Source organism: Diuraphis noxia, unplaced genomic scaffold, assembly GCF_037042655.1.
Source record: "Diuraphis noxia isolate RWA-SAM2 unplaced genomic scaffold, SU_Dnox_SAM2 contig0009, whole genome shotgun sequence".
Lineage (NCBI taxonomy): Eukaryota > Metazoa > Arthropoda > Insecta > Hemiptera > Aphididae > Diuraphis > Diuraphis noxia.
This window is the reverse complement of record NW_028301719.1, coordinates 94040-100081: the sequence shown is the minus strand read 5'-3', so window position 1 is coordinate 100081 and position 6042 is coordinate 94040.

Below are 6042 nucleotides of genomic sequence, written 5' to 3'. Positions count from 1 at the left end.
AAGTATATAATATATTATATTGTTGAAACCTGATAAAAATTAATACAATTTCGGTTTTCCGTGCGGGGGCCGCGGAAACGTTTCCCCACCCCGTTAATTATTGACTTTTCGCAAATTTTCTGATACCAACATTTGGTACGTCATTTGTTTGACCAAACTCAGAGTTCTTTTGATGTCGGCATGCCCTGGAAAATCGGTGTTCCGTGTACGGGACTGGAGAAACGTTTTCTTAGACACTCTCTCCCTCCTTACCACTGTAAATAATAGACTTTGCAGAAATTTTCTTTTATCAATATTTAGTGCGTCATTGGTTTGTATATTTGATTGACCACACTCAGATTTTTTTGATGTCGACACGCCCCGGAAAATCAGTTTTTAACAACAGTATTTATATAATATCGATATATCTATAAGTACCTATATAATATATTATATTGTTGAAACCTGATAAAAATTAATACAATTTTTATTTTTATAATATACCTACTGATTTGTGTTTATTTAATGTAATATATATTTATATTACATTATTCTCGTTATTGATATTATAATATGTTTATTATATACTTTACCACGCTTTTAGAACATTTGAAAGCGAATTTCGTGAATCATCTTATAATATAGTTCCTATTTTGCATTGTTTATAATTACATTGACACCAAAAAAAATTACTTAACAATATATGTAATAAATACGTGTTTTAGGAAAAGCATCCAAAACTTGTTCAGTTTTTGTGCACAAATACCTATACTATATCTATGGGTTAGTGAATGATGTGAACAAGAGATAGAAGTATATGAGTGTACCTACTTGAAATAAAATTAAATATTTATATATAAAAACTATAAAAAGAAGTTTGACTTTTAATCATCTATTGCCCAGTATGATAAATTTCGTATTTATTTTACTAACGCCAAAATTACTTAGTGACCATAACATTTCTGTAATTGCACGTCTAAGTATATTAATATTTAAATAAAGTTGAATATGTTAATATACCTATTAACTATTGCAGTTTATACTATCACCAGATTGTATTTTTAGAAATAATGAGCTATATGTATTATTATTATCTAAATGTTCAACTCAGATTTTTTTTGTTTATTTTTATCATACATTTTGATGACAGATTGATACAATTATTAGTTATTCCTTAATACTTACTGCATGGTTATTGGTGGTTTTTTTTTTTTGAACAAAATATGTAAACATTAAAACGGTTTTATTTATATCTGATTTTGGAAATAGCTAATATATATTAGCTAATAGTATTAATCATTTAATGAGACTCATTGTGACTTGAACGCTGTGGACTCGTCGTGTATAAAAAGTTATTTTCTAACTCTTTTTATATTATAATTTAATAAAACAATTTGACATAAGTCATATTTAATAATGGCGAAAACCAGCAATACCTCCATTGACGATAATTGAAGCTATTTCGGAACTTAAAGACAGAATCGTTTTTAAAAATGACGATGGCAATCAAAGTAAGTATATTTTCTATTTTTTTAAAATCTTTATGAGTCACTAATTAGGTTGGTGATAGTACTAGTTATTGATTATATATTGAGATTATAATGATTGTTTTTAGTTGAGTTAATAATTCAAATAATAAATTTATTAAAAATAATACTAAGTAATAAATTGTAAAAGTGAATACAATATGTTATATGGAAACATGGAATATTTTTCTTTTTCACACAGTTAAGAATTAAATTAATTGAAGTATTTCAATTATTATTAAACGCGTAGGTACACAACCAAAAACAATCATTATAATCTCAATCACACAATCAGTTTTCGACAAAAACGAATTAAATTTTTGATGTAACTTTAAAACGAATGACCATAGATACATGAAATTTTTACCGAATGTTTATATAAGAATATTCTATCCACCATGCAATTTTCAAAAATTTTCAACTTAGTTGAACTATTCATAGGTATTTGCAATTTTCGATCATTATTAGTTTTTTTAAAATTAATATCGATAAAAATGTACTCGTTGGGTAGAAAAGCTTGAACATGTAATACAAGGTTCTTGATATATTGTTACAATAGCAGTTAAAAAATAAAATAAATTCATAGTCACGATTTTTTTTTATGAGCATTTAAAGTTGGAATTTACGAAAATATTCGCAAATTATTTTAAGCTAGTATTTCATACAAAACTATCTTGGCCGAAAATTTAGGGGATGATTATCCTGAAAATATAGGAGACGGTTATCAGGAAAATATAAGGGATGATTATCTCAAATTTTCTGAATAATCATCCCTTATATTTCCATGATAATCATCCCCTATATCATCCCCTAAATTTTCCTCCTATATTTCCCAAATAATCATCCCCTATATTTTCGGAAAATCATCCCTTAACAATTACAGAGTATCATCCCTTAAATATTTCTGGATAATCATACCCTATATCTTCCATATATCATCCCCTATATCATCCAAGGATTTTACCCATTATAACAATAACCGTTGAAAAATATTAAAAATACAGACACGATTTTTTTCTTATGAGCATTTAAAGTTCAAATTCTGACTAAATACGTAAAAATTAGGCAAAGTTAAAATTATCTCGGATAGAAATTCATAAAAGTTTTTTTTTTAAATCTAAGATTTAAAAATTTGATTCAAGATTCGTTGTATCATGTTTGTCGACCCTTATCAAAAAAAATTTTCCACTGGTAGGTCAAATTAAATTAAACAGCGCTGAGCCAAGATTCACTAGCGCTCCAAATTTTTAAAATATATTACAATTATAGTTTATTTGTTTTAACATATCGTTACTTATATGCAGATTTGTGATGCGGAAAATTTAGGGAATGATAATCCGAAAATATAGGGAATGATTATCAGGAAAAAATAATGTATTATTCTCTTGAAAATATAAGGGATGATTATCTGGAAATATAGGGGATGATAATCCAGGAAACAGGAGGAAAATTTAGTGGATGATTTTTTCGGATGATTATCTGGAAGATAAAGGGGTTGATTATCCAGAAAATATAGGAGATGGTTATCAGGAAAATATAAGGGATGATTATCTCTAATTTTCTGGATAACCATCCCTTATATTCCAAGATAATCATCCCCTATATCATCCGGATAATCATCCCCTAAATTCTCCTACTATATTTCCCAAATAATCATCCCCTATATTTTCTGATAATCATCCCTTAACAACTACAGATTATCATCCCTTAAATTTTTCTGGATAATCATCACCTATATCATCCGAAAATTCATCCCCACAAATTTTACTCCCCCTATGTTTCCTGGATTATCATCCCCTATATTTTCGGATAATCATCCCCTAAATTTTCTGGATAATCATCCCCTATGTCTTCCAGATATCAACCCCTATATCATCCAAGCCTTTTACCCATTATTACAATAACTGTTGAAAAATATTAAAAATACAGACGATTTTTTTCTTATGAGCATTTAAAGTTCAAATTCTGACTAAATACGTAAAAATTACGGAAAAGTTCAAATTATCTCGGATAGAAATTCATAAAAGTTTTTTTTTTTAAATCTAAGATTTAAAAATTTGATCCAAGATTCATTGTATCATGTTTGTCTACCCTTATCAAAAAAAATTTTACACTGGTAAGTCAAATTAAATTAAACAGCTCTGAGCCAAGATTCACTAGCGCTCCAAATTTTTCAAATATATTACAATTATAGTGAGTTATATAATATAACTGGGTCTATGCAGTTTAATGAGAGTAATGTGGACGATTCGTTCAATTCTGAGATATATATAAAGGGGATGATTATCCGGAAAATATAAGGGATAATTATCCGGGAAATTTAGGGGATTATAATCCAAAAAAATATAGGGGATGATTATCCGGAAGATATAAGGGTTGATTATCCCGAAAGGTTAAAGAAATATCATTATAGAATTACTATTTTAATGTTACATATGTTACATATATAATTTTGACAAAATTCATAAAGTACAGTGTACTATTCGTTTTGTTGTATCATTTCATTCGTTTTGGGAATTCAAATTAAATTGTTATGAACATTTGTAATTTACATTTTTAAAACAAAGGATTTTCACTAGATTTCATACTTAGCAATTTTTTTATTTTGGTGTACCTTTAAAACAAACTACCGCAGATACTTGCAATTTCCGCTGAACGTTTATAATATAGGCATTTTCTATATTTTTTGAGCTGTTTACTGATATTTTAATTTTTCAACTTTTTTTATTTTTGTTTTTCTATAAATATCGATAAAAATTTATTTGTTGGGTAGAAAAGCTTGAAAATTTAATACAAGGTTTCTAACACATTGTAACAATAGCAAATGAAAAATATTAAAAATACATAGACATGAGATTTTTTTATAGAAGCATTTAAGTTCGAATTTTGACTAAATACGTAAAAATTATGGCTAAGTTCAAATTATCTTGGATAGAAATTTATAAAAACTTTTCTTTTTAAATCTAAGATTTGAAAATTTAATTCAAGATTCGTTGTATTACCTTGTTTGTCTACTATTATAAAAAAAATTGTCCACTGGAAAGTCAAATTAAATTAAACAGCTCTGAGCTAAGATTCACTAGCGCTCCAAATTTTTAAAATGTATTACAATTATAGTTTATTTGTTTTAACATATCGTTAATTATATGCAGTTTTATGATGCGGAAAATTTAGGGAATGATAATCTGAAAATATAGGAAATGATTATCCGGAAAAAATAATGTATTATTCTCTTGAAAATATAAGGGATGATTATCTGGAAATATAGGGGGTGATTTTCAGAAATATTCAGTAATCTGAAAAATAGGGGAGGAAAATCTAGGGGATGATTTATCGGATGATATACGGGATTGTTATCAGGAGGATATATAGTGGATGATTATCTGGATGATATAGGGGATGATTTTCTGGAAAATATGTGGGATGATTATCCAGAAAATTTAGGGGATGATTATACGAAAATATAGGGGATGATAATCCAGGAAACAGGAGGAAAATTTAAGGGATGATTTTTTCGGATGATTATCTGGAAGATATAGGGGTTGATTATCTTGGAAATATAAGGGATGATTATCCAGAAAATTATCCCCTAAATTTTCGGCCAAGATAATTTTGTATGAAAAACTAGCTTAAAATAATTTGCGAATTTTCGTAATTTTTATATATTTTGTCAAAATTCCAACTTTAAATGCTTATAAAAAAAAAATCGTGACTGAATTTCTTTTATTTTTTAACTGCTATTGTAACAATATATCAAGAACCTTGTATTACATATTCAAGCTTTTCTACCCAACGAGTACATTTTTATCGATATTAATTTAAAAAAATCTAATAATGATCGAAAATTGCAAATACCTATGAATAGTTCAACTTAAGTCGAAAATTGCATAGTGGATATGATATACTCATAAAAACATTCGGTGAAAATTTCGTGTATCTATGGTCATTCGTTTTAAGGTTACATCAAATACCGAATTCGTTTTTGTCAAAAACTGATTGTGTGTACAATTTGCCGTTTCTCCTTAATTTTTAGTTTGTTTATCTATCCCGATTATTTGAAAAAATTATTTTTTATTTTTTTAAAATCTTTATGAGTTACTAGTTAGGATAGTAATAGTACTAGTTATTGCAGGGCCTTGCACCCGAATCATTTATTCGGGTTTCGGGTTTCGGGTGCTGGATGTATTTGGTTGTTCAAACTCCCGAATAAAACTAATTATTTAACTACCTATTCGTTTTATTATAGGCATTAGAGTCCACGAAATTCATTTTTTTATATCTATATGTACCTTAAGTTCTTAACATCTTAACAAACATTATATAAGTTTCCAAATACTTATCTGTTTTCTATTTTAAACATTGATATTAAGTGTTAACTCAAATAACTTAACAAATACCTACATTAACTACTAACCAGAGCTGGAGGTCAATTGCTATTTAAATAGTCATAGACTCGTAGACCGAATGTGATACAAATTACAATTAATGTACAATTTACCACATGCCAAGCCGATGGGTATAATAATAATAAAATATT